The sequence below is a fragment of the Staurois parvus genome, unplaced genomic scaffold (assembly GCF_062004578.1).
Source record: "Staurois parvus isolate SC_StPar_1 unplaced genomic scaffold, SC_StPar_1.0 ptg000355l, whole genome shotgun sequence".
NCBI lineage: Eukaryota > Metazoa > Chordata > Amphibia > Anura > Ranidae > Staurois > Staurois parvus.
The window spans coordinates 859,889-883,718 of record NW_028318151.1 but is presented as its reverse complement, the minus strand read 5'-3'; the positions used below and the strand labels follow the sequence as shown (position 1 = coordinate 883,718).

Here is a 23,830-nt window from a genome sequence, read left to right as displayed (position 1 = left end):
GACTGTCCAGTAAACTAAGTAGTGGAGGCCATTACACTTAAAGTGTTACTAAACCCAGGGCCCTGCATTCACTATATCTGGTCTCCCTCAGGACATAGAACATGGAAATGCAATTATTTTAGTAAATATAAACTGCTAAATACCCTTTCTCATCAGCGGTTAGAGCAGTCTTGTGACTTCTATCAGTGTCCAACATAGCACTGGTTAAAGCTTGTAGGAGGAGTTTTCACTCTGCTGTAGGAGGATGCAGAACCCCTGACCTCTGTCTGGACAGTGCTATATCTGATCTTCCACAGTACACAGAACTTTGAAGTGCAATTATTTTAGTAAATATAAACTGCTAAATACCTTTTCTCATCAGCAGTATGTAGCAGTCTTGTGACTTCTATTACCCTAGGTTCATACCTATGCAGGTTGCGTTTTGTACTTTTCTGCATTGTGTTTTGCATTTTTACACGTGCGTTTTTGTTGTGTTTTTGATGTGTTGGGTTCTCAATTTTTTTTCTTGTTGCTAGACAAATTTTAAACACAAAACGCATCAAAAACGTGGCAAAAACGCATCAAAAACACAGCAAAAACGTAATACATGCTTTCCTGCAGCGTTCCCATTGAAGTCCATAGAACCAAAAAACACAACATTTTGCGTTCAAAAAAGTCCCTGACCTTTCCAAAAAACGCACCAGGTGAACATGCAGAGATGTGAACCTGTCCAATAGGAAATCATGTTAAATGGACTGTACTTCGTTTCTGCAAGAAAACGCATAGGTTTAGTGTCCGGCTGAGCACTGGTTAAAACTTGTAGGAAGAGTTTTCATTCTGCTCTGACTGACCTATGAGGCTGCATAACCTCTGACCCTCTGTCTGGACAGTGCTGATTGGTCCTGTGCTGATCACATGTACCCTACCAAAGAAAAAAAAACTCTTTAGCAATGCACACCAAACTGAGCATGTGCAGAGTGACTCTTAGAGCTCTGTGCTATCAGCAGATGGATTGGGGACAATAGAAGAAGGGGAGGATCAGAGAAAACAGGATCAAACTTTTTTTTTTACACAATGCAGAGGATTAACCACTTAGGTTCAGCAGTGAGCATAACACGCATGCTTTACTGCATAGACAGATTGATTTTCCTGTTTTGAGTTTACTAACACCTTAATCTGACCATACACTAGTAGATTTTCAAAAGCTCATACGAAAATTCTCAGTACATTGTATGACTCAATCAAGGAACGTATTTCAAGATCTCATTTGTTTTTAACATTCGATTTTATAATGAATGGACTTTACTGAACAAAAACCACATACATTGTAAGCAATGTGTTCCGTAAAAAAATGTCATCTTGTTCTTTCAAATTTTCTTGTCATCATGGTTGAAAACGAACATTAATTTGACCCCACTGTCGATTAGAAAAGCAAACAAACATTCTTAAAATGAATAACTTCTAACAAAATTCTTCGACTGTATGGTCAAGTTTAGTCTAGGGCAGCAATGGGCAAACTACGGCCCGCGGGCCGTATACGGCCCGGCGGACCTTTTAATCCGGCCCGCGGAGCTAGGCTCCCGCAAGGCCAGTGGTCGGCAAGCCGCGGCTCTTTACAAATTTAGATGCGGCTCTCCTGTGTGCCGGGCGCCCGCTCCCCTCCCTCCTCTCCCCTCCTCTCCTCTCGGATGGCCGCCCCCCCTCTCGGATGGCCGCCCCCCTCCCTCCTCTCGGACGTCAGGACTCTGCAGCTGTCAGGATGTAGGCGGGGCAGCCAGGATGTAGGCGGGGCAGCGTGACGAACTCCTCTCACAGTCCTCCCTGAAGACCAGAACGGCGCGGGAATACGAGAGGAACGCGCGGACCAAAGGTAAGTGAATTGACACAGGGGGGGGACTTACTATATGGGGGACTTACTATATGGGGGATGAATTACTATAGGGGGGACTTACTATATGGGGAATGAATTACTATATGGGGGACTTACTATATGGGGAATTAATTACTATATGGAGGACTTACTATATGGGGAATGAATTACTATATGGGGGACTTACTATATGGGGAATGAATTACTATATGGAGGACTTACTATATGGGGGATGAATTACTATATGGGGGACTTACTATATGGGGAATTAATTACTATATGGAGGACTTACTATATGGGGAATGAATTACTATATGGGGGACTTACTATATGGGGAATGAATTACTATATGGAGGACTTACTATATGGGGAATGAATTACTATATGGGGGACTTACTATATGGGGAATGAATTACTATATGGAGGACTTACTATATGGGGAATGAATTACTATATGGAGGACTTACTATATGGGGGATGAATTACTATATGGGGGATGAATTAATATGGGGGATGAATTAATATGGGGGATGAATTACTATGTGGGGGATGAATTACTATGTGGGGGATGAATTACTATGGGGGATGAATTACTATATGGGGGATGAATTACTATGGGGGATGAATTACTATAGGGGGGATGAATTACTATGGGGGACGAATTACTATATGGGGGACGAATTACTATATGGGGGACGAATTACTATATGGGGGATGAATTACTATGGGGGATGAATTACTATATGGGGGATGAATTACTATATGGGGGATGAATTACTATATGGGGGATTAATTACTATGGGGGATTAATTACTATGGGGGATTAATTACTATGCTTACTATGGGGGAATATTACTATACTTACTATGGATGACACATACACATCATTCATCTACTCTTGGTCCGGCCCCCGGGTCCAATATATGAACCCATTGCGGCCCTCAAGTCAAAAAGTTTGCCCACCCCTGGTCTAGGGTAAGGTATTTTTGTATTTTGGAATAACATGAAAAATGTATCAGTGTACAGTAGCTACAGTGGCTGGAAGGTAACAGCTAAAAATGCCTGAATATCCCTGGCTTTTCTGCTATCACTGACCAGGAACAAACATACAGCAATCAAAGTCAGAACTCCTGATTTGCAACTTCTTGTGGGTTGGTGACACCATACTGATTAGAATGACAACCATAGAACTAGTATTTCAGAAGGTAAGCTCAGTAATGTCAGCCTCCATATCTTCTCAGTATAGGATTCCTGTAGTGCCCAATCACACCAGAACAGGCTGTCGGAAACTCTCACTGCGTTCCAAACACATTGGATATGCAATCTACTGCTGGTGTCAGTATATTCCTAATGCAGATTACAAATACAGAGTATTCCCTACACCGGATCGCATGGTACCACAGTACTATGCAATCCGGGTGCATGCACTACTTCTAGTGTAATCCAGGGCAATTTCAGCTAATTCAAATGAATGGGTGAAAATTCCATCACAAAGATGTTATGAGACCATATGAATTTTATAAATTAAAGCTGAGGCAGTGCCTGTGGTACCTCTGTCGTTCAGAAGGCAGGCGCTGTGAAATGTGCGACACAGCAATGCCTACCCACAGGGTATAGTGACTACTTGTCACAGAATTCAAGGAAGTAAATGTGTGGGGATCTTCACACAGTAAGGCTGGCCATACACGTGTAGATTTTCAGCCGAGAATATAAGTCGTACAAAAATTCTTTGAACATTCAATGAATGGACGAATGTTGTTTGAAAATTGTCTTTTGCTTTTAAAATTCAAAATGAATGTAATTTCTAAATGATAACCACATACACTGGCCGAAAATTAGTTTGATCGAGAAAAGTTTTCCTTTCTGCCATATCGAATTTTCCTGTCATGCTGTCGAAATTGAACATCGATTTGTCGCCACTAAAGATTAAAAAGTCTAACGAATATTCTTGAAATGAAAATTCTTGAACGAAAATCTATATGTGTGTGGCCAACTGAAGTTTACACACTTCAAGGTCATTAATAGAAGTTGAATAGAAATAATTGAAATACACGTAAACGATTTTACATTTTGACCATAGATACGACCATTAAAATTCTTTCACTGCTTTTTAGGAATATTTAAATCGTTTAATGTCCATAGTCTGTACTTAGGTGCAATTTAAAGCAGAACTACACCCTATCAGTCAACAATGACTATTTTGAATCCTTATGCAGCTAGCAATAGTAAATAAATAGGAAAGTATATCATATTTACTTGTTTTAACATTTTGTACACATTTCTTCAGTTATTTCCTGGTTTCCATGCCTAGGCAAATGATGTCATACAACCCAGGAGTCTTCAGGAGGGGAGGAGGGGTTCTCTAAGCTAAGCACACCCTCCTGCCTACATGCCTGAGCTAAAGGCTGATGGATTCCATTAAGTAAATGTTACATTAATCTTCTACTCTTACTAGCTATGGCCAGAAATGCTAGGTGGGTATTTTTCCACATGATTTCTTAGCAAAATAAAATATGGAGACATGGATGGATGGGTGAGTTTGGCTTGAATTTTAAAAATGAGTTAAACAGCGTTTTTGGTTTGTGGTGTTCGGATGCAGCAACTTTCCACTTTAAGTAAATGTACACAAAAGTAATTCATTAAAAATTTACTATTATGAATACATTTGCAGAAAAAATTAAACTTTTATTTTTTTAGCCTGGGTGCAACGCGATTTCAAGCCTTGTCCGGTGCGACTTTGTTCAACAGTTCAGGTGCGATTTCGGTGTGAATTGTTAAAGTGTATGACACTGGAAATTGCACCGTAACCGGGCTGAAAATCGTGCTGGGCTCTTTTTTAAATCATACTGCAGCCAACCCCCATATATGGCTCCATAAAAAAGACTTTTGTCATGCAACAGTTCAAAATGCATCTATGTGAACTGGGTCTTAGTAATAATAGTAAGTATTAACTCCCCCCCCCCCCCGGCGTTAATCCCGAGTGTAGCTTGGGGTTAGGTTTCAGTACCAGAAGCGGTAGCCCTGAGCCACACTCGGTATTACACTGCAGCATTGCTCTGAGATCCCTGGATCACTTACCTTGTCCCGTGGTCCTGCGCTGTCCTCCTGCTGCGTCCCCTGCCATGTCCTCCCTCCGATGCCGGCATCCATCTTCCGGGTTCAGCTCCCTGCGACGTTGGGACATACGGGGGACAGAACTGGCGGGAGATTAAAAAATGTCAAAATTTTACATACACATAATACACTAAAATCTGATAGTATTACATTACTGTATCAAACCATTTCCAATTTCCAATGTCCCGAGTGCTTTGTCCTGTGCCCTGCCTGCATTTTTACCGTTCTTTATGCCTGGAAACTGAAAAATGTCCAAAAAACCGTCCCTTTAGGTCAAAAGCGGTTTAGACCAGCTACAAAACTGCAATAGTAAATTAGAGCCACTTGCAGAATTGAGTGATAATGATTCTTGGGGAAATTATTCATTAGACACTGAAAACGATTCTGCGACTTTGCTCAGTTATGTGCGAACGTGGCATTCTATTTCAAATTTCAGTGTTTTTGGTTTGATTACATTATTGAATAAAATGTATTATTGTTATATTATTATTTTTTATGATTATTTATTATATTATAATTTATGATTTCGTGTTTCAAATTTTATCATACCCGGGATGTTTACTAGACTCTTGTTCGGACAGAATTACAGGCCTACAATAAAAAAACAACATATTTCCAAACAATGTACCGCTTTGAGCACAGAAATACTGACATAATCATACCGCTAGGGAGGTTAATAATAATAATTACTAATAATAATATTTTAGCTGATGATGTTAATGATGATTATTATACATATTTTGCTCATTAAAATAAAATATAGTGTGTATTGTATGTTTTCCTTTCAATGTAAAGATGCCGTAGATAAAGTCTTCCATACTGTGGAATTGGATTACAATATGTGCGTGCTTGAGTAGTAAGTTTCCACCTCGGGGAATATGAATCCTGACACAGAAAGGTCTAGAGTGCACACTAGAGAAAAATAGCTGCAAATCTTCAAAGAATGAGACCAAACTGCACATTTCTATTGTGTGTGATCTTCATGGCTCAGAAAGCATTGACAAAATGACAAAATGTCCTAGTTTTTTCAATAGAGAGCCTCCTTTACAAAACGGGACTGTGTGCATGAGAGCACAGTCGCCATAGGGGCAGAAAATCCACAATGCACCAAATGAATCTTGGGGAAACAAAAGGGATGAAATGAAATCCATGTTTGTTACTTCGTTTCAAAGCAGCCAGTGCTTTTATGTAGGGCAAGAGAGTTGGTGTTTCTTGTTTTGGTAAAAACATCTCGTGCTCTAGATATGAAAACACTCTCATCTGTGTTCATGGCTGGCTTGGCTACAGGCTGGACTTCCTGGTATGATACCGCAGAGAACATTTGTGTACTTTGTCCTTGACTTTGCCAGTTCTTTTTTCATTCTTCCCACAAGTGTGATGGCGTGTATTTTTTACTGCTCTATGCCGGTAGATCTTCCTATACACAATGACCGTAACAGCTCAGTACTATTTACTGAAGAAGTGCTCACAACAATAGCAATTATAACAACAAAAGAACCGCTAAAATGTTGATCAGCCATTGGTTTGCTGTGTTGTGCAGAGCACATTGGGGTAAATTAAAGCGCAATTCCAGGCAACAGGTGAATCTTTCAGTGAGCTCCTAAAGCTATCCAGTAAACCTGGCAACTATATTAAAATCAGAAATGTCATGCCATTTTGTGTTTTTATGGGTTTTCTGGAATCCTTTATAGAAAAAAACGCAAACAACTCTACATAAAGTCAATAGGAGTGCAATTCCAAAAGCCTGTGCGGTTTAAAGCTGGCCATACACTGTAAAGATGGATTGAAATCCAACTAGTTCAGCAGAGACAGCCGAATTTCGATGCATCTATGGCCATTTCCGTTAGAGAGAAGTCAATCTAAAGACTGGCTTCTCTCAAGTGGGCATACTGGAAAATTTTCATACCATCAGCAGCATTGATAAGTTTATTCTGACAGCAGAGGAGTACCAGAATACAATAGTGCAGTGGGGAGGATTCCTCCATCTACCTCGATTGTGTGGATGGGGGAATCCATTTGTTTTTTTTTATAGCCCAACTGGCTGATGGGGTAAAAAAACAATCTATCTATAGCCAGCTTTAGTTGAAAAAAAAAAGAAAAGCAGATCCATCCACACAAATGAGTTGGGTTGAGGAATCCCCCCTCTGGGAGACATGCATCACTGTAAGAATACACTGATCCCCAGCTGCAGCTTATTGGCTGCAGCCTCTGATCAAAAAAAATCTTCCTAAATTTCCCTTTGACAGAAATAAATCAAACATTTGACTTTTGTCAAGTGGGGACTGCCACATACTGATCGAAATGCAGCCGGTCCCTGTTAAACCTTTCAAATTTCGATCAGTGTATGGCCAGCTTAACTATCTTTCTTTCTATCACATTCAAAGACAGGTTTGAATGTGACTGGATACTGTGACTTTCTTAACGGTAATATCTTTACATCAGGCTTTCTAAAAGTGTGAAGTAGCAAGGAGGTTGTTCCTGAATCAATAGAGTGTGGACAAAAATGGAGTGGGGTGGACTGGTACAATATAGACATTTCTGGAAGAAAACACTGAACTGCTCACCAGGTAAGCTGTTCTCCTCTCCTTGAATGCATCTGTAGGTTTTAATATCAATTTTGACCAGTGAATTTCTCTTTCTGGGGTCTTGTACTGCGAACGTTGGGTATATGAGAAGCTAGTGATAAAATAGGCAGTGCCACGAGGGACATAAGATGGGCAGAGAACTCCACCATGATAAAGAAAACATGTTTTTTATGTTTTATGGCTGATGCCGAAAAATAAAAATGGAGAATCATTTGATAGGTAGCATGATTATGGAATTCACACATCAGCATCTTTACCTTGAACGTCAGGGAAGACAACAACGAAGAAGCTCAAGACAAAAATGGAACACTTCTGTAGATCCTTTTTTAGAGTACACCAATATCACCAGCAACATAACCATCATGAATATTAATAATAATACCAAAGTGTTAAACAACTTTTTTTTTCTTAAAACATTGTATTTGGACCCTGCTTGCAATAGACCGTGGAAAGCAGGAATGGTTTTGTGAGGAGAGCAGTTAGTCAGTGGTAGTGGTTTGGCAATATTTAAGCAGGAATATGGCAGTGCACTGGAGCAAGTTACTGAGAATTTTTCTAGTGATGGATTCATTGGAGTGATGATGGTATAGCTTTAGAAGGAACTCCTTAAAGACAAAAATATTTGTGTTTGAGGTTCTAGGGAGCACATTACTTGTGACTTGCATGGTAATGTATTCACCAAACCATACCAGGATTATAATAAATTGTCCCAAGAAATGTCTGGGGATCTGCATGCACCCATCAGTAGATGCTATATTTTGGCTTGAGTTGAGAGGCTATTTATCTGGCTTGTCTAGTTACATTTTGCCTACACTTATTTACGTATAATCTCAATGGGTTCTAGATGTAATGCACTGTAAATTTGAGGGTAATAATGTCCCTAAACCCATGAGGTTTTGGAACTCTTTTAAATCCTGAGTCTTTAATATCACTTTAAACTATAACCAATATAAAAATCATTGCAAAACAGCACAACTATGTACAAATATAGATTTTTTTCAATGTGCTAGAGCAGTACAGACTCAGGACTTAATCTGCAGATTTCAAATATTAAGAAAATCTTATCCTGAGAGATTCCCTAGAGTTTTCTCTTCACAAAGTCCTTGTTGGTTTTTCCATATACAATATAGCATAAGTAGGCATGAAAATATGTATCTGAAGTACAAATCAATAAGACGTGGTTTTGCATTACCAAACTTCCTTGTATATAAAGGTTGAAAGAGAAATCGTGCTGATAGTTTTGTGTAGCACAGTATTTTCAAAGCAGGGAGGAACTTGGACAATTCGAGCTGGAAATTTGGAAGAGTTGCCCTCGCAGAAAAGCATAAGTGGAAATGTGCAAATTACATTTATATTCCTTAAGAGATCATAACTTAAGAGTAGTTTCCAAGGTTTTCCACACTGCCAAAGAAAATATATCAAGAAATGTTAGAAATAAAACCATGTGAAATAAGACTAGGCAGTGCTGGGTGGTAATCAGGCAATAGGAGGTGCCTTATGGGGATATAAGCTCACCAAGAGGATAAATTACCATACCTTAATGGAGTGTTTAGCTAGAAAGTGGGGTTACAAGTCGCCTGGGCAGAGACAGTTGGTTAAATGTTTGACCTTGACGTTACAAAGCAGACCTTATGGTCTCAGTTGAGCTTGAATTCCATCTGACGGCATGAAACCCAAATACATCTTCATTTGAGAATTGAGATAAACAGCTGTGCTTCTTGTGTTACTTTGTAGTCACTACATATTGCATATATTAGACTTATTTCTGAAAATGAGATTTTCCTACATTGTTCTTCAGCACAGAAGCCATTAGAGGTCTTTCAGTGAGTGATGTCATGTGGGTCTTGGTTGTTAAAACTCTGTTAATATTAGTATATACAATTGCCTAATAATACACTCTCCGGACACTTTATTAGGTACACCTTGCTAGCGCCAAGAAAATATCCCCCACACCATTACACCACTACCACCAGCCTGAACTGTTGATACAAGGTAGGATGGATCCATTGCTTTCATGTTGTTTACACCAAATTCTGACCCTACCATCTGATTGTCGCAGCAACCAGTCTGCCCATTCTCCCCTGACATCAACAAGGCATTTTCGGCCACCACAACTGCCGTTCACTGGATATTTTCTCTTTTTTGGAACATTCACTGTAAACCCTAGAGATGGTTGTACGTTAAAATTCCAGTTTTTTAAATACTCAGACCAGCCCGTCTGGTGCCAACAACCATGCCACGTTCAAAGTCCCTTAAATCTCCTTTCTTCCTTATTCTGATGCTCGGTTTGAACTTCAGCAAGTTGTCTTCACCACTTCTAGATGCCTAAATGCATTGAGTTGCTGCCATGTGACTGGCTGATTGGCAATTTGTGTTACCAAGCAATTGAACAGGTGTGCCTAATAAAGTGGCCAGCGAGTGTATGTAACCTTATGTATGAAAGTGCTTCTAATTTATACTTTTTCTTACAAACGTTTATTGCTGTGTTCTGTTTCTTGCAAGATTACATTTATGTCAGCACTGCCTTTTGACTTCAGAAGCCCCTGCAGTCCCCTAACATCTCAAAACTTTTCTGGAGTCACATTCATACTAAGACACACTGGGGTTGATTTACGAAAACTGGAGAGTGCAAAATCTTGTGCAGTTGTGTATGTTAGCCAATCAGCTTCTAACTTCAGCTTGTTCAATTAAGCTTTGACAACAAAACCCTGAAAGCTGATTGGTTTCTATGCAGAATGCACCAGATTTTGTACTCTTCAGTTTTAGTAAATCAACCCTACAGTTCCCTCTAAAACTGGACATAGATGGATCAAAATTTGGCCAGGTCAGCAGGGACTGGCCAAATTTGAATCCATTCACAGTATGTCTGTTCCTGCTCAACAGAAGTTGTTCTAACGATCAACTTCTCTTGAATGAGACTGATGGAAAACTTTTATTGAGTTAGTGCCGATTGGCTACAGCGCTGACCAGTGTATTCTGACAGCAGAGGAGTCCTCACTGTCAGAAAACAATAGCACAGTGCGGAGAATTCCCCATCGACCTGACTAGTTTGGATGGGGGAATCAGTTTTTTTTTTTATCAGCCGGCTAGCTGATCAAAAAATAGATCAATGTATGGTCAGCATAAGACCTATCCCTTTGTTGTAGTTGTGTTGGCTGCACTGCTTCATTAAGCAAAGGGTAAAAGTGTTCTTCCTTCAAGAGGCAGAAATTGCAATTCTTATATGACCCAGATTATGATCTTGGAAAGAAATAATGTTTCTGCAAACCTTTATTGGTCCAGCTTGTCTCAAAGTAAATATCCATATATCTAGAGGGCCAATGTGCATTCTGAAAGTCACTGTAGTGATCTTCGCTGTATACAGTGATAGCTGCTATCTTATGGTTGCTACTCCATTGGCTTCCCCACTGCTTACTGAATACAGGGTTTCACTCACAGCATTGCTGCCATTGAGAGAACATCTTTTTTTTTCAGTGAATACAAGGCATTCTCTGACTAAACAAGGTGGAGAGGAGGGGCAGGTGAGATCACAATCACTGCCTCATTCATTTAAGAACACCTCGTATTCATTTTAAAAACAATACAAGGTGTCCTCTAAATGGCAGCAATGCCAAGCAAGCAACCCGTTGTGGTCAGTGTGCAGAGGAGAAGATGCTGGAGCACCACCCAGAAAATCATGGCCATCACTGTAGGTAGCATGGAATTCTAAAAATTATTTATAGCATGCCCAGTGGCCTTCCAGATATCAAACATGGGTACTTACATCAAGCCAAGCTGGGCTAAGGTAAGTTTGCAGAAAAGTTCCTTTCTGGAGTCCCGCTATAATCCTCCAGTCATGCATAATTATCATCATTGACTTCTTCAGCTCTTTGGACTTTCACAGTACAGTCAAAGGGTGAGGGGTTAAGCACAAGCTCACATTTGTGCTTGTTTTCTCGTGTAAAAGTGATACAGACAGCTAAATAGCTGGCCAATCATTTTACCATGCAGGTGGTGCAGTCTACCACCCCCACTCCCATCTGTGGTTACTTGGCTCTCCCACTCTTTCCAGGGACCACATTGGAGGGCTTCAGGATGGCGAGCAGTAGGAGACCAAGGAACATTTGTTCCTTCATCTTCTCTGCAGTGAACGAAGCCGGAAGCGACAATGATTTAGTTGCTTCCGATTTAAGAGCTGATACAGCCAGGGAAGCAACTAAAAGAGCAGATCTGTGCTTCCTTAATTTCTTTCGAGTTCAGGGGCAACACAGGGGTTTAATAGACCCCCAAAGTCTCCATGGAGAGTGCTCCTGCTGAGTGCTATCACATTAAATAAAAGAAAATATATTAAAAGAAAAATTAACCCATGTTGCCCTGGACACACCCACAAATGCAAACACATGTTCAAGGGGCGCACATATATGTAAACCACGATTGCACCACTCGTGAGGAATTGACACGAACGTTGGAGTGAGAGCAATAATTTTAGCACCATAGCTCATGGTTGACTCTAAACTGATGAGCAGTAAAGGCTTTTAAATTGTTGCCTTTTTTGGGTGAGATTTTTGGGTACCATAGTTTTTCACAATATCACAGGTGCATGCAAGAGTTGACATGTTTGGTATCTATTTACTCAATGCAACTCAGTCCTTTATATTTTAACCAGAAAATGTGTTATTATATGTGTGTTTACACTAAAATGCATTTTATGATATTTTTTCCTGAAAATATAAGTTTGATAAACAGTTGCGCAAACATAGTACATTAAAAATTGCAACTAATATTTTATTCTACAAGGTCTCTGCTTTCAGAAAATATATTATGTTCTAGACCAGGGGTGTCCAAACTTTTTTCAAAGAGGGCCAGATTGGATGAAGTGAACATAGTGGAGGGCCGAACATTTTTCCAAACATTCTTTGAACCATTACAATTAAATGCAAATAAATTATTTTATGCCAAGTTACCGTATTTTTCGCCGTATAAGACGCACCTGACCATAAGACGCACCTAGGTTTTAGAGGCAGAAAACAGGAAAAAAAAATTCTGAACTAATGGACTGCAGACACAGTACAGGAGATGACCAGAGACTGCAGACAGCACAGGGATGACCAGAGACTGCGGACAGCACAGGGATGACCAGAGACTGCGGACAACACAGGGATGACCAGAGACTGCGGACAGCACAGGGATGACCAGAGACTGCGGACAGCACAGGGATGACCAGAGACTGCGGACAGTACAGATGACTGCTGACCTTTGGGGAGGTGGGGAGCGGGTACCTGAATTTGACAGGTACCCGCTCTTACTTCCGCAGTTGTTCTTTGATCTTACCTGTTCCTCGATCCAGCCGCGCGCTGTCTTCCCGGCTTCTGTAATGGCGCTCGGCATGACAGCCGCGTGCCCAGTGCGCATGAGCGAGAAGCACTTGCGCTTTGTGATTGGTCCGGCGGCTTCTGGGATCTGTCATGTGTCCCAGGTACCGCCTTACCATTCACAAAAAGCACCGCTTCTTGCGCATGCGCACTTGGCACCCGGCTGTCATGCCCAGCGCCCACACTACAGAAGCCGGGAAGACAGCGCGCCGCTGGATAGAGGAACAGGTAAGGTCCCGCTGCAGAGCTGAGCGGCCGGCCCGGTATTCTGACATGGCCGCGGTGGAAATACCGGACCGGCCGCTCCATATTCGCTCCATAAGACACACTGACATGGAGGGCCGTATTAAACCGACCCTCGAGCCGTAAATGGCCCGCGGGCCGGACTTTGGACATGCCTGTTCTAGACGTTTTAGATAATTTAAGACCAAAATACTTATTACATGTGCGCAAAAAATAAAAAAAAACAGCTTTTGAGCCGAAGTGGTTATGTAAAAATTTTTCCTTTAATTTTTTTTATTGATCTTGCGCATGACTGGGTGTTCCTAGTGAACACAGCTTCATCATGTTCACTTTGCCAAGTGAACATTTCCTACTGCAATCAGCCCCACAAAGTTAGGCCGGCCATACATGGGTCAATTTCCTGACGATTTTTTGTGCGAAAATCAGACCTAAGAATAATCAGCTGATTTTTGCTCTGTTAGTGGGGCAATGGCACCGGCCGATTTTCATGGTTCCTCCCCATTTCGTTTATCGGGCATGTTGGAAAATTCATGAAAAACGTCAGATTTTCGAAATCATTGGTGGCACCATCGGATTACAGAATGAACGATGTTTTCGATCAAAAAATCGTTTGGAATTCGACCCGTGTATGGACTGCTTTAGTTATCTGTAACCCTCTCCTAATTGCTCTTGAACCATGGTGTCAGGTGAAAGTAATGTGGAGACCTTAAAGCAGTGGATGCATACTGTGTATGATGCCAGTACCACACCTACATAGCAGCTTACACTCCTAGTGCTCAGCCGCCACTGAATCATCTCTTGGGCATCGCTGGTGTTGATATTTTATTTGGAGCAGCTGGACTTGTTGCCTGGAGGTCATTCTCAATTGCTCAGACTGGGCTGGTCAGAGATATTTCCTGTGTCTCATTCTGTCACTGTTTTGCTCTTTCTCTGAGACTCGGACATATGACGAGAATTACAGAGAAGTAAAGTCATAGTTTGTTTTTTTTTTAGTCTTTGCAACTAAGCCCTACAAGAATGTTTATCTGCCTTAAAAACAACCGTGCATAAAGTCCAATAAATAGCCTGATTTCCCCATGTTGCACAAAATAGACTTTGCCTAAAGACTAAATTAACTTCTCTCTATAATCAATTCTGGAATCGTTTTGTTGGAGAGCCTGTCATCATCAACGTTTTGTCTAAGCCTTGTGGGATGAATGAGCTTTGCTTTTACTGCTGACTGCTAACATCTATTCATTGAATAAATAATTAGAACTATCACTAGAAAAATGCGTACGTAATTAGTAGATTACAGATTGCTGTACCAAAAACATTCTTCACACAAATGTTGTGCCTTTTTATACACAACACTAATATCTAAGTAACAAAATATATCAAACTGTCAATTTAATTTAAAAAAATGTATTATTAAAGAAACAGTATCAATTAGTTTGGAAAGAAAATATAATAATTTGTAACAGCAGCAACCAGTAATACCCTAACAACGTGGGGTTTTGGCAACGGTGGTTAGTAATTTGAGCATCTTTTACTAACAATATAGTGCAAAGGAATAAAAAAATGTTACTCAAATCAGCCAATAACCACCTACTCAATATGGCCAAAAGTATGTTGACAGCCCTTCAAAATATTAAGTTCAGGTCTATAAGTGTGAGTTTGGTGTGGAGTAACTCAAAGTGTTACTACACCCACAACAGTAAAATCAGTCTGTAGATGCAGTAAAGCATGCTTGTTATACTCACTCTGGAACCTAAGGGGTTAATCCTCTGCATTGTAATCCTCCCCTTCTTATACTGTCTCCAATCCATCTGTTGATAGTACATAGCTCTAGGAGTTACTCTGCACATGCTCAGTTTAGTGTGTATGGCTAGAAAGGGTTTTTTTTTGGGGGGGGGGGTTGGGATGGTGCATTTGATAAGCACATGGACAATCAGGGTCAAGGGTTCTGCAGCCTCATAGGACAGTCAGAACAGAGTGAAAACTCCTCCTACAGGATTAACCAGTCTTCAGCTGGACACTGATAGAAGTCACAAGACTGCTATATACTGCTGATGATTAGCAGTTTATATTTACTAAAATAATTGCATTTCCATGTTCTGTGTACTGTATGAGACCAGGTATAGTGAATAAATGGTCCTGGGTTTAGTAACAATTTAAAGCGGGGGTCAGAAACCCATAGATCAAGATCTACCGGTAGATTGCGGCCAGGTGACTGTTAGATTACAGTCTGTGCTTGCTGACTCGCCATCCCAGGGCATCAAACAGAAGGACTATTTGTAAAGTTGGAGCTGTAGTAGGGAGTAAGAGCCGCATAAGCCGATGCCTCCTCTGTAGTGCTTCCACCTATCCTATGCGGAGTGACACCAACTGCACTCCACCTCTTATCCCAGCTAGTGGTCTCCAGAGTGGTGCCAGCTGCAGGAAAGAATAGATCTTCAGGTCAGTGTGAAGCAGTACAGTGGGCATATTAGTGTAGAGCTGCTTTAACACTGATGTGCTGCAGTTTACCTGAGGGCATTCACAAGTATAACAGGCACTGCTGCTCCTCTGAAAAGCAATCTGAGTGTGTTGGACTAGTGGTAAGGAGGTGATTGGTTGCCTCCTTACCACCTGAATTAAACCTATGATTGCCATGCAATGCACACAATTGCGACACGGTAGAATGGCAATTACAGGTTTAAATCAAGTGTGAGGAGGTGACACTGTGCCCAGTAATCTTTGACTTGTTGTTCAGGTAGATCTCCACCTCTTTAAGGTTGCCTACCCCTGCTTTAAAGTATACCTATAGACAAAAGTTGTTGTTTTTTTTTAATTTTGGATATCTGTGTCCCATTGGGGAGATTTACCTTCACTTCCTGTCCCATAGCCAAAAGAGGATGTGGGAAAATCTCTGCAAATTAAAGGAAATCCTTGTGGACCCACAGGTCACCATAACTAGCTTCCCCTTTGGAAAATTTCCCCTTTATTATTTTGCTGGGGACTACCCAAAATTTGGGGTTTCTTTTACTTTCACTTTTGATGATAATGGTAAACAGAGGGTGAATCTCCTTAACGGGGGCAATAAAAACTGACAAGTGTTCTAATCCACATCTACTCTATCCAAAAGTTTAAAAAAAGCTTTGCTTTTAGTTATACTTTAATTGGGCTGCACAGAGCTCTGACCTCAACTCTACTGAACACCATTGTGATGAACTGGAACCACTATTGGTCAGGTCTTCTGGTGCAACATCAATACCTAACAACACAAATGCTATTTTGGCTGAAATTCCCTCAGACACACTCTAAAATCTTGTGTAATGCCTTCCCAGAGGAGTGGAGGCTGTTATAGTCACAAAGGAAAGGAGGGAGAGGAGCAACTCCATGATAATGCCTATGGTTCTGGAATGGGATGACCAACAAACTATCACTGTTTTATTTAGTTGTAGATAGAATTAGGGAGAATTAGAACTTCTTGCCGGTTTTTATTTTTGTCCATGTCCCTATGGGAACGTTTTCCCAGAAAAGTATATCAAATATTTCCAACAGGAATACAGAAAAAAACCCCAAATGCATATTCTTAATAAAGGGATCAATGGTTACGGCATATTCATACCACAATGCAGTGTGCTACAGCACATGTATTTTTGTGCATTGCTGCGTATTTCAGATTGGACCTCTATGCACAAAAAAATAAAAGCCATGTACAATTTTTCACAGCGCAAAACACACAGGACACATGTATGTAGTACATGGGTGCTCAAGCTTTTGAAGAGCGAGGCCCACTTAAGTGAATTTATAACCAACCGCAGGCCACAATGAAATGAAATAGTTCTGAATTTCTATTTTTTTTATTTTGAATAGCATAGTGAACATTTTCCTCCTGCAGCCACTAAATGCTGGCAGGAGGGAGAGGAGGAGAAGCTTTTAGGGGTTGAAAGAGGAAAATGGAGAGGATTGATTCCTGTATAAGCCACCCCCACTGCTCCTACTGTCCAAGTGAAAACAGAATGTGACAGGGAGGCTTCAAGGGCCCCCTGAAGCGTGGGTCAGAGTTGCCATTGTGACCCCTGATGCTACCTCAGTGGTTGGGGGCAGGGGCGGACTGACAACTCATGGGGCCCCCGGGCAATAGGGGATCATGGGGCCCCTGTGTCCTTGCCCAAACTCAAAAAAGCCTATGAAAAAGTTACCAGGGGCATCTCACGGGGCCCCCTACTGACCTCAGGCCCTCGGGCAGTGCCCGAGTTTCCAAATGGTCAGTCCGCCCCTGGTTGGGGGTGTGGTAAAAACACGTCTCGACTATGGGGTTTTACTGCCTCCAAACCTCCAATGTAAACTTGTCCTTACTGTCCTGAGCCCCTATAAGGCTGCTTTCACACTGATGCTCTGTGGGTGCTGCGTAGTGCACCTGCGGTTTTCCTGCAGGTTGTCTGCTCTTTGCCATAGACTTCTATTATATCTTGCAGGTGTGGTGCACTTTCTGAAAGCACACCAAAACCCCTGAATTCAGTTTGAGGTGGAGGGCCACATCAGAGGGCTCTGAGGGCCACAGGTTGAGCACCCCTGATGTATTATGTAGCAGCACGTGCATTTTTGGAGGTGTATACGGTGCTATTCACAATGGATAGGACTGGAGTGCACCATCGAATTAAACATACATGACCTAATTTTGTGGTACTGCAGCGGCCTGGAGTTAAGAGCTCTTAAAATGCTGACAATGATTTTATTGGAGCCAGTGTCTTCCTTTCTGTGACAGTTGCACCCCCAATTTCTTGTCTTAATGTCACAAAAAGTGAGGCTCATAAATAGAAAGAAAACCCTTGGTAGTAGATTTAATTTTTCCCTCCACTATCCATTGCTAACAAAATGGTTGGAGTTAGGCTTTAAATCTTGCAATAATAAATGCCATTGAGAGAAATGAGACATAGTGGCAGGGAAGAGTGGGGTTTCTGCTGGATGCTAAGTGTTGTTCATGCAGAGTTATATTTGACTTATTTCCTTTTTTTAGCAGTGATATTTGTAGATTTAATATTTAATGCAAGGATGTATCATCTCGGTAGCCAGAGGCAACTTGTGTTTCTGTAATTATCTGCTTCCCACCCACCTATCTGGCTTAAGGAACAAAGTCATCTGTTGCTCAATATCCTCATGATGTTAGCGGGTAACAAGTTTGCTGTATCTCAGCCCAAGTCTGGAAGCTGGACATTTTACAGATTTGACTCTGCACAGATATAGCCAAGTCAGAATTACCTGGCTACTGTTTGATAAATTACCTATCTCACAGGGGTGCGTTTGAAGGACAATGGATTCCTAATGCTGATCTACACTGTGTCTGAGCACAACAAACCATAAATGCTGTTTAATTAATTTTTAACATTCAAAGCAAACTCACCCATCCATCGATGTCTCCATGCTTTAAAGGAAATGACTGATAATGAGCGCTATTGGTGAAAAGCCAGAATCAGATGTAATCATGACAGGTAGAAAAAAACAAAATGGCACTAATAGTATCAATGTTGTCCAAGATCAAAAGGATTTTATTATCCACTTGAGAGTTAATAAAAACATGAACCAAAGTTCTGTAATGAATGTGGATCAAAGACAAAGTAAGTGGTATAGCCCATATGTCATATTGTTGGCTAAAATTAGCTTACTGCTGGAGATACAGAATGTGCCAGAGTACAGGAGGTCAAAGCACGATTCTGTGCGAAACACATCATCATAGCAACCACAATTTGTTGTGTCCAGCCCCATCCATCTTGGCTTCTCTGTCTGATGATCAGCAATCTTCTGCCGGCTTCTGCGCTCCAACGTCATGACTTCCGGTGCGCGAGGCTCAGAGGCTGCATTCCGTCACATTGAGTGTTACCACCATCTCACAGCTGGTGACCCACACGCCATGTAAAGCAGTCCACAGGATTTCTCCATCACCACCTCCTGTACCCTGGTTCGGCACATCCTGTATCTCCAGCAGGAAGCCAATTTTATTGCCAACATTATGACATATGGGTTATACTACTAAAATTTCTTTTTATCTTGGACAACATTGATACTCTTAGTGCCATTTTGTTTTGTTCTACCGTCATGATTACATCTGATTCTGGATTTACACCAATAGTGCTCATTATCAGTCATTGTTTCTTTTACGCTTCTCCTATGGTTAATAGAGCAGCTGTGGTCCTAGCCTCAACAAGCTACATTGCCTTATTATGGTTACCAGCGCCCAAGTGGTTTGTGATTTCTATGCTTTAGGCTCCATGTACACTGCAGCTGATAAACTCACGTTTAGGAGCTTTTCAGCGTTTTTTTCAGCAGCCCCTGAACTCTTCCTAATGTTTTCCTATGTGTCCTTGTACACTATGTCATTTACAGTCCTTTATAGGCAGTTGAGTTTACAGTTGTTTTTTTGAACGCACCAAACTTGCGTTCAGGAGTAGATTTTATCAGCGTTTCAAACGCTTATAAACGCGTGTAAATTTGGAAATTTTTTTAACTCTTCCATTTCCAGATGCTGTCCAGAGTCTTTTTTGATCATGAAAAATGCATGCAAAGCATTTTCCCGGTACTCAAATGGACACCATACTTTGAGGTTTTGCATCAAATAAAATATGTTAGACACTGCTGCAATAATTTCTGCACAGAAAGGCGCTGGAACACATCCAAACACCACAAAAAAAAAGACAGCTAATCTCAACAAATACTGCTCTCTCTGCTTCTGTTCTCTATTTCTCTCAAAATGTCTGAAATAGTTAATTTTTTACTGTTTTTCAGTGCATTCTGGGCATTTTGGAAGGTCTCCTGAGGTTATCTTTAAAAAACGCTTCTAAATGCAAAAGCTCATAAACATGGTATGCAAACACGGCTAAACAGATGTTTTTAACCTACGTTTTCCAGCAGTCAGTTTCCATCATCTAGAAGTGTCCAGTGTACATGGAGTCTTAAGGGCAGGTGATTCATGTAGCTTTTACTTCCTGCAATCCTGCCCTTAGCTCAGGCATGTTGGAAGGAAGGTGTGCTTAGCGAAGAAAATCCCTCCTCCTGTCCTGAAGACTCATGGGATGTATAACAACATTTGCCTATTTGCCTAGGCCTGGAAACCAGAGAGTAGCTGAAGAAATGTAAAAGAAAAAAAGTTTAAAATGAGTAAATTTAATATACTGTACTTTCCTATTTATTTACTAGTGCAAGCAGCATGAGGATTAAACATAATCAATGTTGATTTAGAGAGTGAAGCTCCACTTTAAGTTACCATAATTTAGATATCTTCATGCAACACAATACTTCAGTTATTATACACTTGGAATATAAATCTTATATTTCCCTGGATCATGTATGACATTTCATTGCTGTTATTGTGTACACAGAATACTTTGATCCACCCATCATCCAAAACTAAAATGTGTCCTCAAGCAAAACCACCATATTTACTTAGAGCTCAGTGATGTAAAAGTATCTTTATCAGTACACAAAAGAAAATGTATAAATAGTTTTCTTTGTTTCTGTGATTGTAATAAATACCTACAATTAAAAGAGTACACCATTAAAAAGTTACATGTATGTAACATTTATGTAACAAAAACGTATAGCTCTATTTTCCACATACAGGTGCATCTCAATAAATTAGAATATTATCAAAAAGTTAATTTATTTCAGTAATTCAATTCAAAAAGTGAAACATATATTATATAGATTTATTACACACAGAGTGATATATTTTAAGAATTTCTTTCTTTTAATTTTGATGATTGTGGCTTACAGCTAGTGAAAACCCAAAATTCAGTAACTCAAAAAATTTGAATATTACATAAGACCAATAAAAACAAGTTTTTTAATACATAAATGTTGGCTTATTGAAAAGTATGTCCATGTATAGTATAGTATGCACTCAATACTTGGTCGGGGGTCCTTTTGCATTACTTACTACATCAATGCGGGGTCCCTGACGACGTCAAACATATGACAAAGCACGTTGGGTGGAGCCTGACGTGACATCACCACACTGAGTGGCCATCAGCCGGAACTTTTGGTACATTACATCAGGATTGCTGCAACCCTGTGATGATTTTTGCTGACGTTCTACTGTTACAACACTCTAAGTGCAATATATTTTTTTAATAAACATTCATATAGAACACACGCACTATTAGCCTTTGTATATTTTGCATCCTTTAATTGTTGGAGAGTGGAACCATGTGACTGGAGTATCGTCATCTGCCACGCCCGTGTTTGGGGTTGATCTCTAAAGCATGCTTGTCTTTTTATTAGATTGATAGCCCAACAGCTCTGGTAAGGGCTCGTACTCACTTGTGATTGCCACTAGAATCTCTCTCTTCAGCTTCATTGGAAAAGTGGGTCTTTTCTTCTCTTTTTCGATGGATGGAAACACATTTATTATTGTGGACATTTATTTGAGCATGGACTTTCTTTGTTGGAGTTTCATTATTTCATTATTTGTGATTATTTTTTTAGTGCTGCACTTTTTGTATTATGATATTTGAGGTTTTGTATCTTTCACCTGTGATAGCTGCTTTTATTATAGGGTTTCATCTCAGCACAGAATCACAATGGGTTTGTGCTTGGGAATCTATAGTTGCCTTTGGGGGGTGGGGATCTATTGTTGCTGGGGCATGTCTATTGTTGCTGGGGATGTAATTTGTTACTGGGGGGAGGGACTATTGTTGCTGGCAAGGATCTATTGTTGCATAGGTATATTTGTTCATGAGGCAAAGAGTATTGTTGCTAAAAAGGATATATTGCTGCTGGGTATATCTTGGTCCTGGTGGGAGGGACTATTGTTGCTGAAAAGGATCTATTGTTGCTGGAGTGTATTTAGTTCACAGGGGGAGGAACTATCGTTTCTGGAAAGGATTTATTGTCGCTGGGGGTCTATTATCATTAACCATTTCCTTACAAATTACTTAACACCACAAAGTGATACTTGGCTCTGTATTCTCTAAAAAGAGAAGTACTAGGAGGTGGATAGGAGACAGAGTCAAGGGATGGTGCTCAGAGGTTTGTCAGGGAAGAGACAAGGGGTGACTCAAGGGAGGGGGGAGTACCTGTACCTATTTTCTGAGAAAAAAGCCTTGGTAATAATATTACCAAATCTTACTCCAAATATCCTGAGACTAAAAGTGAGAAGCAGCAGTGCCTGGCATCTCACACTGCAGATATACAGTTGTGAGGCTGTGTGCAAAGGAGTGCCTAGGCACACCCATATACCAGAAAGTATTCAGCTTTTTTTGAGGAGAACTTCCACACAAAACGTATATTTTCAGGGTACTTATTGCTCTTTGTAATGCATTACTTTGATAAGCCCATCTGGAGCCAGCTTTGATAGGCACACTGTAGTCACTTTAAGCACCCAGTTTGTTTCATAGAAATAACAAAAAGAGATCTCCTGAACTAAATTGTGTGCTAAAAGTCTGAAAAGGCTTAATCAAAAATGATGCCATTAGGTAATATATAACTAAAGGCAATTTTTTTTTTAGTTTTGGATAGAGTGGAGAGGGATTAGAACACCTGTCAGTTTTTATTGTTGTCTGTGCCCCCATTAGGGAGATTCACCCTCTCTATGTATCTTGTTTACCATTATCATCAAAAGTGGAAGAAAATCCCAAATTTGGGGTTGTCCCCAAAACAGTAATAGAGGGGAAATCTAGTTCTGGTGACGTTGATGACAACTAGGGATTCCCTCGCATTGGAGGGATTTCCTCTCACTTCTTGATTTGGCTTTGGGACAGGAAGTGAAGGGAAATGGCAAAACAAAATGACGGGGTTATAACCCTCCTTTATTAAAAAAAAAGAAAATTGATTTTAGTTCTACTTTAAACATCCCCAAGAATATGGTATTTTAAGTAAAAACCCATAGTTTGTCACAGTAACATGGAACAATTTGGCATTCCAGAATAGGAAAGTCACTTTTTCCTTGATTGGGTGGTGTGTGTTATATTAGCTTGGTATAAACCTGCTTCGCCAAATTATATTTGGGCCAATGCCCTACTGAAGTAATGCTTTGTGCCATTCTCTCATCTACCCTGTTGAAAGAAATAAAACGTGAATTATACTGTTGTTCTCTCCTCTAACTAGCTCATCATATATAAAATAAATTACATTTCATCATTCTGTTTATATTTATTGCATTTTTATTAAACTTGACTTCACTTCCCAATTCAAATCATAGTTACGATGCCAAAGTTTTCCTTGCAACATGCATTTTATAGACTCTGTATTCTACTCTATAAAATGTGTGGGATTATTTCAGGTAAAGGGAAATCTGCAAAGTGAAATAACCTAAAACAGCCAATCAAAATAGTCTTCCATTTATCAGATTTCCTTAACATGAAATATAACTGGTTTTTATGTATTACTGTACCTAACCCCGTTATTAAAAAAAACCCCATAAATCAAGAGACCAGTTTTGTGGTCCTATTTAGTTTAATTAGCACAGATAACCAGTAACTGACGTCTGATTGGCTACTTTGGGAAAGCCTACTACATTTTCTAAACGAGTTTTAATAAATGACTTTTATTGAGTATCATTAATAATGATTGCTCTTGCTCTTTCGAAGACAGGTATATTTCAACAACCAATACTGTCTCCTGCTTAGTCAGTAGCTCCAGATTTCCTGCAATCAATTCTTCCAATTTTTTGGAGTTGCATGCTTTGTTGCTAGGCCATCACATTTTCATCCAAATCCAAGATACGTTAT

At 40.3% G+C, this 23,830-nt stretch overlaps 1 protein-coding gene across 2 annotated transcripts in view; it reads left to right on the top strand.

Moving 5' to 3' along the window:
* Positions 1-23,830, top strand: part of MEGF10 (multiple EGF like domains 10) — a 200,294-nt gene that overhangs the window by 98,366 nt on the left and 78,098 nt on the right. The window lies entirely within an intron of this gene.